Genomic DNA, 21,281 nt, shown 5'->3' with positions numbered 1-21,281 from the left:
TAAGCGTCTTTCAACCTTGTAGGTTGTGATTTTGGCAATTTTAAATGAAAATGAATTATCAGACGCCGTCATGGAGTGCAGTAATGAGTGAAAAAAGTTTGATATTATCTCTGTAATGAGTTGATAACGACTTACTTTTTTAAAAGAAGTCTTGCCTTTAATAAAAACCTCAACTATAACATGTGGCACTTGCTGTACATTCGCGTTTGATCTTCGTAAAAGGCCTGTGGAATAGGTAGGTATTATCTTTTATAGATGTGGAAATGTAGGCTTCGTTGTTTTAATAGCTTGTCGAAGCTTTACACAGGTAGTAAGAGACAGATTTGAATGTAGGCATTCTGATGGCAAATAATTTCCCTTTCATTATGCCACAGTATGTTTGTTATATACACTGAGTGTAGCTAATCGCCACTGGAGACGCCTTTGGAAAAAATAGTAAAGCGAAACTGCTGAAGGTTGGGAACTATTTCTTTTTGACAGGTGGTCCTTGTGTGTAAAATTTCCATCTATGTAGGTTTCACATCCTTTCAGATTCAAGTTTTAATGAATAAATCTACTAAGGCATGCATTTATCACAGGATAAGTACGGACGTATTATATTCAATTCTCATTCTTTTGGCCTGGGCATTGCTACTTGCATACTTTTATGGTGTGACAGTAACCTATGGTAATTCAGGAATTGCGCCCGAAGCACGTATGGAATCATGAAATATTTTCATTGTACTTCTAGTACTTAAATATATTTTTTCTCCTGTAAAATTATAATCAGGATAAGGTATACATGACATTTATTTGTTGAACACTGTTCCCTGTTAAAATAACATGTGCTGAAGACTCAAGGGGTAGAATATGCTTTACTAAGCACTTTATATACTTTTCATTTAATTCTGTCAACATCGTTAAGTAGGCGGCATTTTCATTTTACAGATGAGGGAACTGATGGTTAGTATGATTAAGTAACTTGTCCAAGATAATACAGGTAGTAAATGGCAGAGGCACGATTCAAGCTCATGTCTGTCAGACTCTGCACTTAAATTAGATATTTATTTATAAGTGGATACTAAATGTCCAATGTTGGAATTTATTTTTGTCACTCCCTCTATAGGATGGATCATTTTTATAATTTGGCGAAAATTTTATTTTGCTTTATTTTATGAAATTATTAGTCATGAAATGCAAGTGAATTTTAGTGCTATATTCTCATGCCTGCTTTTGCAAAATTTGGAAGTCTTCTGACATTTTTACAATAAAATTTAAGTTGAAATAACACTTAAAGGAAAAGGGAAGGTTATAGAGGATTAAAAATAATAGCGTGAAGATGCCAAAAAACTAATAAATGTTCTATTTGCGAAATCAGTTATTATAGATTATTTCTTTAAAAAATGCAACTTAGGTTTTTAAAATCTGGTATTTTTTGGTAGGAGATATTCAAAATATGGCCAAACATAAAACTAAATTGAAAAAAAATCAGTATCACCTACTTTTGAAAACACTAATGCTGTTGTGGTTCTGTTTTTTATTTATTTATTTTTTGTTTTCTGAGACGGAGTCTTGCTCTGTCGCCCAGGCTGGAGTGCAGTGGTGTGATGTCAGCTCACTGCAACTTCCACTTCCTGGGTTCAAGCAATTCTTCTGTCTCAGACTCCTGAGTAACTGGGATTACAGGAGCGTGCCACGTCTCCCTGCTAATTTTTGTATCTTTAGTAGAGATGGGGTTTTGCCATGTTGGCCAGACTGGTCTCGAACTCCTGACCTCAGGTGATCTGCCTGCCTCAGCCTCCCAAAATGCTGGAATTATGGGCATAAGCCACCGTTCCTGGCCGGTTCTCTGTCCTTTAAAAATATATTTTAATATTCCGCGCAAAGAGATTAAGAATAATGTTACAAAGACACCAACCATGCGCATATAGTGTGTAGCTCTTCCCTTTTAAAAATAGCACGTTGCTTGCCTCTGATGGTACCATATATGATAGTCTAATGCTCAGAATGTTATGCATTTGTAGTAATACTCAGTTCTGACGTGGCCCTTTCATACTAATTGTTTGCTAGATTTTAAAGATCTCTTAAGTGTCTTCAGTATTAAATTTTTGTAAAATCAACAGGTTCATAATCCATTCTCATGATACAGGGATGGATGAATCATTCTTACTGTGTATATGTTATTTGTATGAGTGCAGATGTGTTATGTCAATTGCTATCCATCCGCACATTTTTAAACTTCAGAGCTGTAGGAGACCTTAGACGTTTGCCCTCCTCATTTTATGGGTTAGGAGTCTGATCCTGCAATGCACTGAGACTTCTCAGTTTCACAGAAAAATCTATCCTTTGCTCAAGGATATACTTTTTTTTTTTTTTTTAAAGGAAAAGCAGTACAATATTGGAATGGATGTTGCAAGTGTTGATGTGAAGTTCTCAAAGATAATATTATTTTGTCATAGAATGCCCACATTTCGGCTCAGTAATATAAAGCTGACTTTTTTTTTTTTCTATTTTGCTAAATTACCGTTTGTATTAGCAGAACATAATACAAATTCTTAGTAATTTTTTTATGGAATACCAAAGCAGTTGTTCTTTATGCTTTATGGAACATATTCATTTGAAAAGTGTGAAGCTAAAGAGTATTATGGTTTGAGGTCACTTAAATTTGGAAGAAATGAGTTAAAAGGATAGAAAGTTGTCAGAATCAGACAGCTAGTTACTCTCTTTCTAGAACCACATGGTCGTCTTTGTTTCCAGAGATGTCTGCTGCATGTTTCTTACCATACATCACCTTTCACTGTTTTGGCATGTTTGTGACCAAGTGTACATGCATTTATTTGTTAAATGCTTATTGAGGACCTGTTATGAGCCAGGCACTATTTGATGCATTTGGGCTAGGCAAGGAGCAATATAGAGAAAATCCTTTCTTTCATAGAGCTTACATTATAGTTATTAGCTTAAGACAAAATAAACATGTAATAAATTATATGGCATAACTGGAAGGCTATAAATGCTGTGGAGAACAGTGAATTGGGAGGGAATAAGAAGTGCCAGGATATGAGGGCAAGGGTCGCGTTGGTTTTTTTTTTTTTTTTTTTTTTTTTTTTTTTTGAGACGGAGTCTTGCTCTGTCACCCAGGCTGGAGTGCAGTGTCGTGATCTTGGCTCACTAGGTGTTGCAGTTTTAAATATAGCAGTAAAGGAAGGCCTCACTGAGAAGGGGCAAAGGAGAAGGAGTTAGCCCTGCAGATACTCTGGGCAGAGCGTTCCAGGCAGAGGGAATATAGCCTGTGTGAAGTCTCTTAAGATGGGAGCATGCCTAGAGTGTTCAAAAAATAACCAGGAGAGCAGTGTTGCTGTAATGGAGTAAGAGTTGGGAGAAGAGTAAGTATAATATGAGGTCAGAGAGATCATGGAGCCAATGGGGAGTGAGCATGTAGGACTTCACTGACTTTTACTTTAGTGAGATAGGGACCTATGGGAGGGTTTTGAGCTGAGGTGAGACATAAATTGTCTTGATATGCAGCCAGCCTTCTGTATCTGGGTTTTGCGTCCATGGATTCATCCAATGTCAGATGGAAAATACTTGGAAAAAAATAGATGATTGCATCTGTAGTGAACATGTACAGACTTTTTCTCTTGTCGTTATTCCCTAAACAATACAGTATGATGACTACATAACATTTATAATTATTCTAAGTAATCTAGAGATAATTTAAAGTACAGTTGACTCTTGAACAACATGGGTCTGAACTACATGGGTCCACTTACACATGGATTTTTTTCTTTAATATATTGGAAAAAATTTTGGAGATTTGCAACAATTTGAAAAAACTTGCAGATGAACTGTGTGGTCTAGAAATAGTGAGAAAGTTAAAAAGTTATGTCATTAATGCATAAAATATATGTAGATACTAGTCTGTTTTGCTCAGTATCATAAAGTATATACAAATCTGTCATGAAATGTTAAAATTTATCAAAACTTACACATACAAACATGTAATGGAGACTGCACATGGCACCGTTCACAGTTGAGAGATGTAAAGAAACTTAGATACAATATTAAATCATTAACTGCATGAAATTAACCTTAGTGCATACTGTGCTACTGTAATAATTTCATAGCCACCTTCTGTTGCTGTTGTGGTGAGCTCAAGTGTTGCCAGTATCCTATCTGCTTAAAACACCTTGTGAGGCTAATCACCTTTGCATGAGCCATTCATCTCTCCAGTAAATTGTATACGGTAAAAAGTATGGATTCTCTGGATTCTCTTGTGTTTTTCATTGCATTTAGTGCAGTACCTTAAACTTTGACTAACATGATGGGATCCATATGAGGTGCCACTAAGTGATGCTGGAAGAGCTCCAGGAAGCTGAAAAAAGGCATGACATTATGAGGAAAAAGTCGAATTGTTTCATATGTGCCATAAATTGAGGTTTGTAGCTGTGGTTGCTGGCTATTTCGGAATGATTTATCTTGTAAGCAGACAGGTATCAATAGATATATGGTACAGTGCTGTAAATGTATTTTCTCTTCCTTCCGATTTTCTTAATTTTTTTCTCTAGCTTTATTGTAAGAATAAAGTATATAATATTGAATACAGTATATAATACATATTACAATAAATATTGTAAGAATACAGCATATAATGCAATACATATAATAGTTTATGCATTCATGGCATAATTTTATTTTTTTGCTACTACACAGTTCATCTGTTTTTTTTTAATTGTTCCGAATTTCAAAAAAAATTTCCAATATATTTATTGAAGAAAAAAAATCCATGTGTAAGTGGATGCATGCAGTTCAAACCATGGTGTTCATAGATCTGTACTCTAACTCATCTCTAGAGTACTCATAATACCTGGTATAATGTAATACAGAGGCCGGGTGCGGTGGCTCGCACCTGTAATCACAGCACTTTGGGAGGCCTAGGCAGGCAGATCACCTGAGGTCAGGAGTTCAAGACCAGCCTGGACAACATGGCGAAACCCTGTCTTTACTAAAAATACAAAAAATTAACTGGGTGCTATTTGGGAGGCTGAGACAGGAGAATGGTGTGAACCTGGGAGGTGGAGCTTGCAGTGAGCCCAGATTACACCATTGCATTCTAGCCTGGGCAACAGAGCAAGACTCCATCTCAAAAAAATAAAAAAAATAAAAAAATGTAATACAAAATATATATTTATTGACTGTTTATGTTGTATTGTGTTATGGTAAGGCTTCTGGTCACCAGTAGGCCATTAGTAGTTTTTGGAGAGTCAAAAGTTGTATGTGTGGTGGTTTTTTTTTTTTTGGTGGGGGGGACGGAGTTTTGCTCTTGTTGCCCAGGCTATAGTACAGTGGCACGATCTCAGCTCATTGCAACCTCAGCCTCCCAGGTTCAAGCGATTCTCCTGCCTCAGCCTCCTGAGTAGCTGGGATTACAGGCATGTACCACTATGCCTGGCTAATTTTGTATTTTTAGTAGAGATGGGGTTTCATCATGTTGGCTTGAACTCCTGACCTCAGGTGATCCGTCTACCTTAGCCTCCCAAAGTGCTGGGATTATAGGCATGAGCCACCACACCCAGTTGTATGTGAATTTTTTATTGTGCAGGAGGTTGGTGCCCCTAACCCTTGTTCAGGAGACTCCTGTATATGGAAGGATGTGCATAGGTTACTTGGAAATATTATGCTGTTTTACATAAGGGACTTGAGCGTCTGTGGATTTTGGTACCTGTGGAGTTCCTGAAACCAATCCCCCAGGGTTACTGGGTCTGTCTCTTTCCTGGCTGTTTAAGACAAGTTTCTGTTTGTCTTAAACTCAAATGTCTGGAAGCTAGAATCTCACTGGCTTATCTTGGGTCGGTTGCCTATCCTTTTGATCCAGGTAGCTGGGTGGTGGTGGGAAAGGTAATGTAAGAATAAGAATCATGACTGACTGTGTCCATTCTTGAGCTGGTAAGACAGTCCAAAAGAGATCTGCTACGTTGCTCAATTAGAATACTTTTTAGACTGAAGTCCTGTGAGTGATTATTGCTGGGCTGTTCTCTTCCAGACACCTACTTCCCATTTCTTCCAGGCCAGGCTTACTTTAGTGGGTTTTACCTCTCTCCCGTAAGGATATGAAGATCACTTATTTTTAGTATAATACAGGTAGAAAAGAAAGAGTTCTTAAAAAGTGAATAGGAAGTAAGACACCCCCCAAGGGAAAACTTAATAATTCAGACTATATTTTAGAATGCTGTTGCAGTAGGCTAGATGAGATATAGAAGTTTACGTTAAGGTAGAGGGAATGGAAAGAATGGAAAAGAAGGAATAGACCAAGGTAGAATTAATAGAACATAGCAATTGAAGAGGTAGTATAAGGAGGAGGAGTTAAAAATGATTTTTAGATTTTTTTCAAATGGGAGTGGAAAGAGATAAGTAATTCAGTTTTAGACATTGTTTTAGTTTGCAGGGGCTGCTGTAACAGAGTACTGCAGACTGGGTGCTTAAGAGAAATTTATTTTCTCAGTGTCTGGAGGCTGGAAGTTTGAGATAAAGGTGTTGGCAGGCCTGGTTTCTTCCGAGGCCTCTCTCCTTGGCTTTTAGATGATTTGTCTTCTGTGTCTTCTTGTGGTCTTCTCTGTGTGTCTTCATGTAGTTTTCCCTCTATGTCCTAGGCTGTTCTTTTAAGGACGCTAGTCATACTGGATTAGGGCCCACTCTAAGGACCTCATTTTAACTTAATTACCTCTTTGAAGATCCTGTCTCCGAATACAGTCACATTATGTATGCTGTAGGATAGGGCTTCAACACATGAATTATGCGGGGGAGGGGGAATGCAATTCAGCCCATGATAGACATGAGTTCTTGAAGGCTTGGAAGACTGAAGCATTCCCTGTACACTTATTTTTTATAACTTAACTTCATTATAATACCTTTTTTTTTTGAGATGGAGTTTAGCTCTTGTTGCCCAGGCTGGAGTGCAGTGGCGCGATCTTGGCTCATGGCAACCTCCGCCTCCTGGGTTCAAGCGATTCTCCCGCCTCAGCCTCCTGAGTAGCTGGGATTACAGGCACGCACCACCACAGCTGGCTAATTTTGTATTTTTAGTAGAGACAGGGTTTCTCCATGTTGGTCAGACTGGTCTTGAACTCCTGACCTCAGGTGATCCACCCGCCTTGGCCTCCCAAAATGCTGGATTACAGGTGTGAGGCATCGTACCTAGCTATAATATCCTTTTTACTTTCCTGTCTCTCTTCTTCCCTTCTGTCACCTCTTAATGTATTCTGTAAAGATGGAGTCAGGTTAATAAAGTATAATTTACACACAAATTTACACTGTGTAGGGTGCAGTTCTGTTCTAACACTTTTGAAATAGAATATTGGAGATTCTGTGTCTTTTTTGATTACTTCCCCATTTACCAAATGTCAGGTACATGTCTACTATGTATCTAGGACCTGTGCAACAATGTTTTCTGCATGTTTCGTTTTTTCATTCCAAGTCTTGAAAAGTGCCAAGAGGCATTTCTATTGAATGGAACAGTTTGAAGACCATTGATGTAGAGTAGTTTTCAAAGCTTTGTCCCAGGACCCCTTTCACTCTTAAAATTGAGGACCCAAAAGACTTTTGTTTATGTGGGTTATATATATAAAGATAGATATTTACCGTATTAGAAATGAAAAATGAACACAAATTATTTAGAATATTTAAAAGTAACGATAAACTCAATATATGTTAATAAAAATAACTTTCTCTGGATTATTATAAGACAATTGGATTCTCATCTCTGCCTTTGCAGTAACTTTGTTAAATGTTTTGGTTAGTGTATATAAAAATTTGGCATCACACAGATACATAGCTTGAAAAGGGATGAATATTTTCAGATATTTGTATGTTCTTTGATATTATGTCAAAACTTGACAAGTGGTGGTTTCTTAATGTTGTATCTGAAAACATGTCAATCACCTTAAAAAATTAAATTAACTGTTAAATTAAAATCCATTGGTCTGTTAGTGTAGGATAGAGAGTCCAGAAATAGATCCACACATACATGGACAGTTGATTTTTGGATGGAAGGGCAAAAGCAATTACATAAAATATAAAGGATAAAGTATAGTTTTTCAACAAATGGCACTGGAATAGTTGAATAGCTGTAGGCAAAAAAAAAAAAAAAAAAAAAAAAAAAAAAAAAAAGAACTTTGAGCTATAGCTTGTGCCATATACCAAAATTAACTCAAAGGGATGTTAGACCTCAGTGAAAAACCTAAAACTATGAAACTTCTAAGAGAAAATATAGGAGAAATTCTTTGTAATCTTGGGTTAGACCAAGATTTCTTAGGTATGACTCCAAAAGCATGATCCATAAAATAAGTAGATAAATCCGATGGCATCAAAATTCAGAATTTCTTTCAAAATTAAAAAGACACTGTTAACAGAATGAAGACAGGATACAGAAAATGTATCTTATAAGGGGCTTGGAGTATATTTAAAAACTCTCAGAACTCAGTAATAGGAAAACAAATAACTCAGTTTTAAAAATGGTCCGAAGATTTGTATAGACCCTTCACTAAAATATATATGTACATGACTATTCAGCATATGAAAAGATACTAAGCATCATTAGTCAAAACTATAATGAGATAGGACTTCACACCTACTAGGATGGCTATAATCAGAAAGAACAGGTAAGTGTTGGTGAGCATTGTAGAAAAATTGGAACCTTCATTTGTTACTGGTAGGATTGTAAGATAGTGTGACTGATTATGGTAATTCCTCAAAAAGATAAACTGAATAACCATGTGACCCAGAAATTTCATTTCTCGGTGTATATCCAAGAGATTTCAAAAAATATATTCACACAAAAACCTGTATATGAGTGTTCATGGCAATATTATTTATAATAGCCAAATAGAAACAACCCAATGTCCGTCAACTGGTGAGTGGATAAATGTGGTCCATTTGTAAAATGGAATATTATCCAGCAATAAATACAAAGGAATGAAGTACTGATGCATGGTACAACTTGGATGAATCTCATAAACATTAGACTAAGTGAGATAAGCCAGTCACAAAAGAACATATTTTCTATGATTCTATTTGTGTGAAATGTCCAGAATAGGCAAATCTATACGTAGAGAGATTAGTGGTTGCCTGGAATTGGGGAGAGCAGATGGAGTAGGAAGTATCCACTAATAGTTACAGGGTTTCCTTTTGGGATGATGATGATGTTCTAAAAGATTATGGTGATGGTTGCGTAACTCTGTAAATATACTTAAAACTATTGAACTCTTTAAGTTGGTGAACTTTATGACATAAGTTATATCTCAATAAAATTGTTAATTAAAACTACTGTGAGATACCATTACATACCTATTAGGGTAGCTAAGATGATAATAGAAATGATTGACCATACCAAGTGTTTGTAGGGATGTAGAGCAGTTGGAATTTTCATATACTGCTGGTGGGAATGTAAAGTGGTACACCACTTCTTCTGGGGAGCAGAAAACAACCTTCCAGGGTACAGGTAAGCCAAGGTTGATGGGCAGGTGTGCAAAGGGAGTTGAGATATCACTGTGTGTACCTGTACAAGTCCTGGAGTGTGCTGGGTCCTCATCAGCAGGGCTGTATGAAGGTGGTCACTGAAACAAAACTACTGATGGTGTGGCAGGAGCTAGATAACACCCCTTCCTTCTTTGATATCCCTTCAGCTCCCTCCACTGGCAGAGTTTAACTGCCCCTGGCAAAAAAAAAAAAAAAAAAAAAAAAGCTTAGTGTACCTATCACTGAACAGGGACTGAAAGGGAGAATTTGGAGTTGAGAAGGGGATACATGGATAACTAGCTCATTACTGCTGAAATTGTTGGAATCATTGCCTGTGCTGCTGAAGCTTGATGTTGCCCACTGCTACTGGCAGAATCTCCACCATGACTTATGCATCTGTTAGCAGGAGTCTGCAGTACCTGCCATTAGCTGCAACTGCTGGTTTTTAGAAACAGAAGTAGAAAATGGTTTCACCGTTTCCCTGCTTTATTTTTATTTTTATTTTTGAGATGGAGTTTCGCTCTTGTTGCCCAGGCTGGAGTACAATGGTGCAATCTTGGCTCACTGCAACTTTTGCCTCCCAGGTTCAAGCGATTCTCCTGCCTCAGCCTCCTGAGTAGCTGGGATTAGGGGCACATGCCACCACGCCAGGCTAATTTTGTATTTTTAGTAGAGACGGGGTTTCACCATGTTGGCCAGGCTGGTCTCGAACTCCTGACCTCAGGTGATCCACCCGCCTTGGCCTCCCAAATTGTGAGATTACAGGTGTGAGCCACTACACCCAGCCTCCCTGCTTCTTCTGGTCTCGCAGAAGTGCTTCTCATTGACAGACTCTAACTTAAGCCTAGTTGGCAAGGAGGCCAGAAAGTGCAGTTTTCAGGCTTCCAGGACCAACAGTACAGGTGAATTTTTAATTTAGTAACGATAGTAATCTGTGAGCTAAAATAAGTAAACTTTGGGGTACGTAGAGAATTGGAATTTTTAAACTGTGTTTGCAAGAACTAATTCCCAAACCCACATATTTTGTTTATGGGTATACTCTGACCGTCAAAAAGGAAATATTTTTTGTAAAATTTGAGCAGTTAAACATTTTTTTTCTGCCTGTAATTGTGAAAATAGCAATGAAACACTAGATACTTGGGGACAGGAAAGGAGGAAAAATTACCCATGTTCTCATCTAACCAATTACAGTGCCTATCATTTTTTGCATTTTCTCCTTTAGGCTATGGTGTTTTTACCTAGTTGGAAGTAAGGAAGTGTGGTCATTTAAAAATGTTATATCTCTTTGTATATTAGCAAATAGTGTATATGTATGTGTGTGTGTGTGTGTGTGTGTGTGTGTGTATATATATATATATATTTTTTTTTTTTTTTTTTGAGATGGAGTTTTGCTCTGTTTCCCAGGCTGGAATGCAGTCGCGCAATTTCGGTTCACTGCAACCTCTGCCTTCTGGGTTCAAATGATTCTCGTATCTCAGCCTCCTGAGTAGCTGGGATTAAAGGTGCATGCTGCCATGCCTGGCTAGTTTTTGTGTTTTTAGTAGAGACAGGGGTTTTGCCATGTTGGCCAGGCTGGTTTTGAACTCCTGGACTCAAGTGATCCATCCTGCCAAAGTGCTGGGATTACAGGCATGAGCCACTGCGCCCGGCCTTATATTTGCTATTTTTAAGGGACTGTATACATTCCATATAGTGAATGTGCACCATTTATATAGCTGCTTCCCTATTTTGGGATATATAGGTTATCTGCAGACGTTTTGAGTAATATTTTTAATATATTTACAAAATTGTCTACTATAATTGTAGCTACCAATTGTAAAAATTTTATTGATAATTACATATTAAAAATTCCTTGTTTACTTCAGGCAGATGAACAAGGTCAACATTAACCGTTATACGTGGCATACTGCCATGCTTATTACTTGAGACCGTCACTAGGACAGTTACTGCTGTTATTGAGACTGTCATTACGACAGTTACTACTGTTACTACTTAGACCGTCATTATGAGACTGAGTGAAGAGAGATGAATGTGGAAATGAAAACTTAAGACAAAAGAAACTCTTAAAGGAAGGGTCCAGGGGAAGAAAAAGAGGGCTCCCTGTTTCTAGTGAGCAAAGGCAACAGCCTACCTTCCATAGCCCTTTGTATTTATTGGGTAGAAAGAGCAGGGGGGAGGTGGTAACGATTGGTCAGCCGCTTAATTGATCACAGGTTCTTATTATTACTAACAGGCTTCAGATGTACCTAATCACAAGAAACACTGCGCTTGGGGCGTGACTGCCCTCAGCATTCCTTCTGGGTGGCATAGGCAGTTTGTCAGTTTGCCAACATTCTGCGTTTATGAGAACAGTTTGCTGTTTACTCTTATAGCCTCCAGTGGTATACTGAGTTGATCAGCACCCTCAATCTTTCGACCTTCAACAGTTATAAATCATGTTGATGGCTTATCCCTTGATATGATATGATATGATATATGATAAAAATGCCACTTTATGTGATTTTTCCTTCCCAAAACCCATAGCCCCTAGTCTATTCATGAATCATGCAATTTCCAATAAAGGGACATTCTACAGTACACCTGACCAGTACTCCTTAAAATGGTCAAGGTCATCAGAAACAAGGAAAATCTGAGAGACTGCCTGAGTCCAGAGGAGCCCAGGGAGACATGACAACTAAATATATGTGGATCCTAGAACAGAAAAGGGGCATTAGGTAAAGACTAAGGAAATCAGAATAAACGGTGGATTTGAGTTAATGACAATGTATCAATATTGGTTAAGTGTAACAAAAGTGTAACAAATCCTACTACTAAGACGTTAATAGTAGGGGTATTGTGTGCTGGGTATATGGGAACTCTACTCCGTTCATATTTTCTGTAAATCTAAGACTGTTCTAAAAAGTGAAGTCTGCTAGTAATAAAAAATAATCCTTTGTATATTAAATTATCACTAATTTATCACCAGAAGGGAAGTGGAGAGATTTTGAAGTCTTATATCAAAGATTTTCAAGATAGATAATAGCTCGGGCGCGGTGACTCACGCCTGTAATCCCAGCACTTTGGGAGGCCGAGGCGGGCGGATCACAAGGTCAGGAGATTGAGACCATGGTGAAACCCCGTCTCTACTAAAAAAAAAAAATTAGCCGGGCGCAGTGGCGGGCGCCTGTAGTCCCAGCTACTTGGGAGGCTGAGGCAGGAGAATGGCGTGAGCCTGGAAGGCGGAGCTTGCAGTGAGCCGAGATTGCGCCACTACACTCCAGCCTGGGCGACAGAGCAAGACTCCGTCTCAAAAAAAAAAAAAAAAAAAGTTATAACATGTACCCCAAAACTTAGAGTTTTATTTTTTTCTTCGTACTAGGCACTTAAGGATAAATTATTGAACTGTACTTTTGGCTGGAAAAACTGTACTGTTGGCTAGAAAAAAATGGGCTGACTTCCACAGTAGGCTCCAATTTGATAACCTCCTCTCATTGGTTATTGTTTTCTTTCTTTCTTTCTCATCTCCTGGGCAATCTCCATAAGAATTTGAAAGATTACTAAGGATTTGAAGTTTTTTTTAATTAAAAAAACAAAACAAAACACTGTTGTTTATTGAGCCAAGCTCTATGGTGGAATCTTTAAAAGGTATGTGTGTAAAGACATTAGGTATTCAAACACAGCAACAAAAATTGCTACAGGATTAAATAGAAATATCCCTTTGAAAACCAGGAAGAGCTTTTCCATTTTGTTTCTAAGGTGGTTTGCGTTCATAACAAGCAAGATGCACTGGTTTTACTTTGGCATGAGCAAGACTCATAATTTTACTGCATGTGAGTCTGATGAGAGGGAGCCTCCATCTGCCACAGAACCTGCTTCGTGGTTTAGGTTTTAGTAAAGGACTTTAAGTTGAGCCCTATGTAGACTTCACTCTCTTTTTAGCCTTGGCCTTGTTGCTCTGTTGAGATTTTGGGTGGTGGGATTGGAACTAGTATACAAAACAGGCTGTTCTTTTTTTGACTTTGTATGTTTGTAATAGTTGTACTTGCTTCATGTTTTTGCAAAGCTGCTAGGATTCTGTATAAAATAGGATCAGCTAAGTTACGTCGTGGTCACAAACTACCCTAAACCTCAGGAGCTTAAAGCATCAAAAAGTTAATCATTTCTTGGCCAGGCACATTGGCTCACACCTATAATGCTGGCAATTTGGGAGGCCAAAGCCAGAGGATTGCTTGAGCCCAGGAGTTCGAGACCAGCCTGGGCAACATAGTGATAGTGAGACCCTGTCTTTACAAAAAAATAAAGAAAAATTTAGCTGGGCATGGTGGTGTGCGTGTGCAGTCCCAGCTGGGAGGCTGAGGCAGGAGGATCACTTGAACCCAGGAGTGCTTTTTGTTTCTTTCTTTTCGAGATGGAGTCTTGCTCCATTGCCCAGTCTTGAGTGCAGTGGTGTCATCTCGGTTTGCTGCAACCTCTGCCTCCCAGGTTCAAGCGATTTTCCTGCCTCCGCCTTGCGAGTAGCTGGTACTACAGGTGTGCACCACCATGTTCTTTACCAGAGATGGGGTTTCACCATGTTGGCCAGACTAGTGTCAAGCTCCTGATCACAAGCAATCTGCCCACCATGGCCTCCCAAAGTGTTGGGATTACAGGTGTGAGCCACCGTGCCCAGCCAGGAGTTTGAGGCTGCAGTGAGCTATGGTTGTGCCATTGCACTCCATCCTGGATGGCCTAGATGACAAAGCAAGTCTCTGTTTCTTAATTAAAAAAAAAAAAAAAAAGATTAATTTTCCAATGTGGGTGGAGGGGGAAGCGCTTTTGCTAACTGTAGTCACTGAGGAACCCAGCTTGATGGAAGCTCCATCCCTTACTGCATGCTTCCACGCCCGTTGAGGCAGGGAAAATGCAGCGTGATGAATTGTGTTTATTGACTCTCAAACACTTCTACCAAGAAGGGATACTTGTCATTATACCTCATATTTCATTGACCAAAGTAAGTTACATGTCCATGTCTAATTTCAGAGGTGGCAGGGAAGTGCAGTTCCAGCATATGCCCAGAAAGTGGAAAGTGAGAAATATTTGGTGACCAATGCTGATGATTTCCAGTCCCTAATAACATCAGTTTTTGCCTGGTTGGATGAAAAACGTGCTTATTGGGTGTACACTTCAATCTACAGTTTCATTAGATGACATTTTAGAGAGGGAACAAGTATTTTTTTTATGTCATCATTCTTTCTTATTTGTTCTTTCTTCCCACATGTTTGTGTAGACACTACTGTAGAAGGCCTTTCTGTTTCATTTTTCAAGTTAAAGTATAATTTACAGTAAAACTTACCTTATTTAATACCTATTTTGACAAATACATGCAGTCATATAGCCAGCACAGTCAAGATATAGAATAGTTCCATTACCCCCCTCCTCGCAAATATCCTTTACCCTTTTATGGTCAAATTTATCCCCATTTCCAGCCCCTGGCAACTACTGATCTGTTTCTGTCCCTATCGTTTTGCCTTTTTCAGAATGTCATAAATAGAACCATACAGTATATAGTCTTTTGAGTCTGGTTTCTTTAACTTAATATAATGTTTGAGGGTTATCCACGTCATTGTTGCTTGTATCACTAGTTCATTTCTTTGTATTGCTTAGTGTTTTATTGTAGGGATGTACCACAGTTTATCTGTTACCCAGTTGTGGAATTCTTGAGTTGATTGTTTCTAGTTTTGGGGAATTAAGGATGAAACCATTATATATACTCACATAGGTTTTTGTGTGAACATAAGTTTTCATTTTGTCAGGTTAAGTGTAAGTAGGATTTCTGGATTGTATGGTAAGGGTGTTTTTATTTTCATTTGTTTGCACTTTCAATAGGTATGGGGGTATCTTACTGTGATTTTTTTTTTTTTTTTTTTGAGACAGGATCTTGCTTATCACCCAGGCTGGAGTGCAGTGGTACAGTCATAGCTCACTACAGCCTCCAGCTCCTGCCTTAGCCTCCTGAGTAGCTAGGACTACAAGCAGGCGGCATCATACCCTGCTAATTTTAAAATTTTATTGTAGATATTGGGGTCACCCTATGTTTCCCAGGCTGGTCTTGAACTCCTGGGCTCAGATGATCCTCTTGCCTCAGCCTCCCAAAATGCTGGGATTACAAGCGTGAGCTACCATACCTGGCATTACTGTGATTTTTATTTAAAAATTTGATTGTGGTAAAGTATATGTAATAAAATTTACTATTTTAACTATTTTTGAGTATATACTTCAATGGCATTAAATACACCTTGTTGTGCAGCCATCACCATCTTCTTGTGATTTAAATTTGCATTTCTTGAATGACTTTAACATTAAAAATTTTTTATTCCTCTTTTGGTGAGTGTGTTCAGATCTTTTGCTGATTTTTTTAAAACCATTTTCTTTCTTTCTTTCTTTTTTTTTTTTTTTTACCTAGCCCAGCACGAAGATGATTTTTATTTTTTTAGTTTTCTTATTGTTGAGACCTTGATTAGCAAACTGAACAAAAAACTTGAACAGATAATTCATAGAGAGAGAACTTGGTAAACTGTGGAAATGTTCAGGTTGGCAGTAATAAAACTACTTTTTAATTAGGTGTACTACCTGTTTATGTTTTATCTTTATATTTCAGTAATATATGTTTTACTGGAGGGAGCAGTCTACTGTGCAACTGGGAGAATATGATAAAGTTGGAGGAGCAGATAAATAGAGTATTGACATTATGGAAAAAAAAACATTCAAGATAACCTGATTGCTTGATGAAGGTAGTTGGGAAGAAGCATGATACGGTCAAAAGGAGAGTACTTTTGGAATTGGGAGCTAGTTTTTAATCCTCATTTGGTGCTTGCTTGATAATTACTTGGTTCTCAGTAACTGAAATAGAATTAGCTATTCTTAGATTTCCAGCCAGTTTTCTGAAAGTGTGACAATTCAGTAATATCCTAGATCTCTTGCATACTGCCTTCTCCTTAGTCTTGTGTGGCCTTAGGTGTGTTATATTACCCTGCCCCTTTCAACCTCAGTTTCCCAAACTGTGGGATTGGTATTGTGAGGAGTAAATGATGGAATACATTCAGAGCGCTTAGAACTGTGTGTAGAGATGGTTGGTGTATTAGTCTGTTTTCATGCTGCTGATAAAGACATACCTGGGACTGGGCAATTTACAAAAGAAACAAATTTATAATGTACTTACAGTTCCATGTGGCTGGGGAAGCCTCACAATCATGGTGGAAGGCAAGGAGGAGCAAGTCACTTAATAGGGATGGCAGCCGGCAAAAAGAGAGAGAGAACTTGTGCGGGGGAACTCCTGGTTTTCAAACCATCAGATCTCGTGAGACTTACTATCACGAGAACAGCACTGCAAAGACTTGCCCCCATGATTCAATTACCTCCCACCAGGTCCCTCCTACAACACATAGGAATTCAAGATGAGATTTGAGTGGGGACACAGCCAAACCGTATCAGTAGGTAATGAAATAAAGGGTAGTTCCTAACTGATGTCAAAGTAACAAATGAATGTTGTGCTTTTTTATACTTTTTTTTTTTTTCGAGGCAGTGGTTAGTCTTTTAAAACGCCTTCATTAAAGTTTCTAGTACATTATACCAAATAGAAATTAAAAGACATGCAAGTAGCTGCTGGCTGGCATCTATAGTCACAGCTATTCAGGAGGCTGAGACAAGATGATTACTTTAGGCCAGGAGTTTGAGACCATCCTGGGCAACATAGTGAGACTCCATCTCCTAAAAAAAATTAGCCAAATGTGGTGGTGTGCTCCCGTAATGTCCACTCCCCACAGAGATTTTAAAATAGTAATTTTTATTGCTGCCAATGTGAGTAGGCCAAAAAAAAAAAGAGACATAGAGACATGGAAGATCAAATGCCAGTTAATTACTTAAAATTAATTTTGAGAATATGAAAACATCATTTTGGATTTTGATGTTTTCTGTTCCATAATGGAGCAGAAAATTAATTTTCCTTTTCCTTATATTCCTTTTTCTCCTAAGACCCAGTTGAGGGGGGAGAAAACCCACAGCATCTTAAAGATCTTTATTCTTTTATCATGTCTGTGTACTATTGTTAGTGGATATAATGCTTTATGAAATGTGATCATTTCAGTAGTTTTATAAAATATGTTTTGACTTAAAAGCATGTAGCAATAGTGATCGTTAATCCATTCATTAGAATTTTTTGTACTTCATTATACAATTGACTCTATGCGAAAATAGATACTAGGGAGATTTTAAAGAGTTACTAATACTGCTTGGAAATAATGATATGTTAGAATTCCCTTTAGGATTTTTTTTCCCTACTTGAGACCTAACCTGTCATTGTTTTTGTATAATCAAATTAAAGTAACACATGGATTAATGCACTTGTTGTTCTTCTTGACAAACTCTTTGAAGAGCAATTTTGGAAGTATTTATTAATTTGCTTTAAAATAACAGCACTCATTATGTGTTAATATAAATACTATCTTTCATGAAAATAACTATTCCAGACCCCCAAAATTGATGAGGAAAGTGGATTTGTTTTATATTTGCCAATCTCTTTAATACCTAGTTTAATGAGAAGCAGCTGGGTCTTTTCATCTCTAGTGCATTCATTCTGTTGTCTCATATAGCCTCTAGAAAATACCACTGCAGACTGGCAAGACAATAAGTGAAAAAGAAGTCTTAGGAGCTGGGCATGGTGGCTCATGCCTACAATCCTAGTGCTTTGGGAGCTGAGATGGGAGGATTGCTTGAGGCCAGGAGTTGGAGGTTACAGTGAGCTATGGTGGTGTCACTGCACTCCAGCCTGGGTGACACAGCAAGACCCTGTCTCTTAAAAAAAAAAAAACACAAAAAAACCCTAAGTGTTACTAGGACAGTAGTTGTGTCTTTGCATTCTCTGAGTGAGAAACTTGGGATCCCAGTTCTCTCCTCTAGGCCAAGCAGAGCCCTGGGGCTTGATTTTAGAGTTGTTGGGTTTGCTTAGTATGTTGTTTCTTGGTTTGTCATTCAGAAGGACAGTGTCATTCAGAAAAATCAGTGCTCTAATTCATGTGTATGTCTGCATGCTTCTGAGTGGAGATCCGTGTCTCTCTCCCTACTCCACCTGTCCTGTTCCACCATTCGCTAGCTGGCCATCCACTTGGAGTGAGCAGTGCTTCCTGTGGGTGAGTGTACCCTGGAGTTTGCCATTGCTTTGGTCCCGACCACAGCTTTCTCAGGCCACGCAGGGCTAAGTTGCCTAGGTGGCAGTGTTTTGTATCGTGAAATGAGCCCACCATGTGACCAGTTCTGTACCCATGTGGATATCACTCCACCTGTTGTCCTTGCATCTCACAGGCAGCAGCGTGCCAACAGGACTATCTTTACCATACCCCAGGCCGTAGTCAATGGCCTACCAGTCACGATGTTCCTGGAGGGCAGCGTCCCATGGGTGGGACACCCTTTGCCATGCTGTGGCTGCTATACCCTACTTCCTACTTGCACAGCCATCCGAGTGTGGGCTCGGGAGCCCAGATCCTATACCTGGGATCTGTATATCCACACTTGCACCCACCCTCCCTGGTCTGGTAGATCCTACAGGAGTAGCACATGCCAGTCTCAAAGGTTAATCCACAGTGGTGGTGTGAATGGCTGGATGTGGGTTCAGCTTCTACATAGATAACTGGTTATTGTAGAACTGATCTACATCTGCGGCTGCTGTGACTCTGGTGATTCTAGGTAACCTAGATCAATCACATTTTCCCCCCGCCCCTGCCATGGCCCTGTCACTCTTAGGTAGCCGTTATAGTGCCTGCTGAGACGACCACTGTGACCAAGAATCTTAGTAATAGGGAATCTCAATTTGGTTCTGCAGAGAGAGCCTGATAAATTAATATTCTATCTAAGGAACGCAGCAGGCGCACAAATTACCCACTCCCAACCCTGGAAGATAATGATTAAAACAACATGGAACTCTTTCAAGGCCCTGTAGTTGGAAAGAGTCCACTTTAAATCCTTTAAAGAGAATCTATTGCAGGGCAAGCCTGGTGCTGGCAGCCACGGTAATCGCACTTTCAGTGTGGTGTGCTGAATTTGTGGCCATTAAAATGCTTGTTCTTGGATCTTAGGTGCTGCCGGGGTCCATTGCAAGAAAGTCCATGCCTCTTGCCTTTTGGTACCTTATGGGCTCTTCCCTGAGTTTCCCTGGAGCTGAAGTGTGCACTTGAAGAAAATTAGTGTTCAAAGTAGTGTGGGCTGCCTGGATACTGCTGGTGGGAATCATGGAATGGGAGTGTGGTTCTATTTTGTTTGTGTCAAACTTTGAGGAAGCTGATTAAGCAGGGCAGTTGGGGCATTAGTATTGCACCGCTAGGACTCAAATTCTGGGCCGGTAGTAAGACTGATCAGAGTGAAAGCTTTTGCCAAGGATGTTTTCATTAACCAAGGATGAAGGTGAAAGTAGGAAGTTTAAAGAAGTTCAGGTCCTGTGTAGTTACGAACATAAATGTGATGTTGACCACTGCATTAATGCCCATGACCCACTAGCAGCTTCCAGGAAACCAGAGCCCTTTGGGTTGTGGTAGGGGGAAGGTCTGTGTTCAAAGCTGAATCTGAAAGGCAGCAGCAGTAGAGATGGCATAATTCTACTCAACATGAGCAACCTTACCTGCTTCCAGCACAGACAGGATTGTCCCATTGATAGTTGTTCTGTGGATGGGGGTGCGTGGCTTTTCTACTCGATGAAGAGATTTGACTGGTAGTTAATCGATAACCAGGAAGACTAGCATACTAACCAGTTAGGCGAGCATTCAGCATCCCCCAGTTCAGACAAATGACATTCAGCCATCTGAGATTGAGCAGTTAGACTCTGGATCGCCCAACTGGTTAGCACACTAGTCTCCTTGGTTATCTAGTCACCAGACGGATCTCTCCACCAGCCTAGAAAAGGCATGCACTCCCACCCACAGAAGAGTAGCCACAGGTCTGTGATGCTCTTAAATTCCTGGAACCATGCACCACACTGCTCTCAGCATGTGCTCATTTGAATCCGATGGGTGCCAGAGACCCATTAAGTCCATTAGTGATGCGGATCGGGATTGTAGTAATTCCTTGTTAAGGAAGAATTCCCCGTGAGAGAGCAGGCCGAAAGTATGCATTAAGTTTCTGCTGATTCTCCCTCAATAGGCCACTAGGGATTGGCTCTTGGCCCTGATGCATAGCTGAGAACCGTCTAAAATAAAAGTTATAGCCAGGGTTCCCTAAGTGGACCCGGGTAGGAGCTTTAGAGCGAGAGTGCGAAGGATCAGTAGCGGTTCCTGCACCGTCGTGCTGCTTCGGGGCCACTCCAGGCAGGAGGACAGGCAAATGTGCCCCTAGAGCCTCGTAATGCTGGGCATGAGGGGTGGGCTGCGGTCCAAGGACCCCTTAGCACTGGACTCCTGTCCCTTCTGCTTAAGGTGGCTTCCGGCTCATCTCTCTGTGGCCTGGTGCCTTTGTGACTTTGGGGTATCCCCTCCCCCAACCAGTCCTTGAAGTGTGTGTGTGTGTTTCTGTGTCTGTCTACTTCACACTCTTGTGGGGTGGGACGACATGAAAAGCATGTCTTCTAACTGCTGTTACTGTGGTGAGTCCTCAGATGTGTTTTGTGGAGTTTAGGCTGTTAGGACTTTAAACCATTAAATTGTTAAGACTGGAGGCCAGGCGCCGTGGCTCACGCCTGTAATCCCAGCACTTTGGGAGGCCGAGGCGGTGGATCATGAGGTCAGGAGATCGAGACCATCCTGGCTAACACGACGAAACCCCGTCTCTACTAAAAAATACAAAAAATTAGCTGG

General features: G+C 39.6%; 1 protein-coding gene across 1 annotated transcript in view; it reads left to right on the top strand.

Annotated features, from left to right (window-relative positions):
• MARCHF6 (membrane associated ring-CH-type finger 6) overlaps positions 1-21,281 on the top strand; it is an 82,859-nt gene that overhangs the window by 1,129 nt on the left and 60,449 nt on the right. The gene's annotated exons all lie outside the window — the stretch shown is intronic.

This window comes from Chlorocebus sabaeus, chromosome 4, assembly GCF_047675955.1.
Source record: "Chlorocebus sabaeus isolate Y175 chromosome 4, mChlSab1.0.hap1, whole genome shotgun sequence".
In the NCBI taxonomy this organism is placed as follows: Eukaryota; Metazoa; Chordata; class Mammalia; order Primates; family Cercopithecidae; genus Chlorocebus; species Chlorocebus sabaeus.
This window is presented reverse-complemented; position numbering and strand designations above follow the sequence as displayed.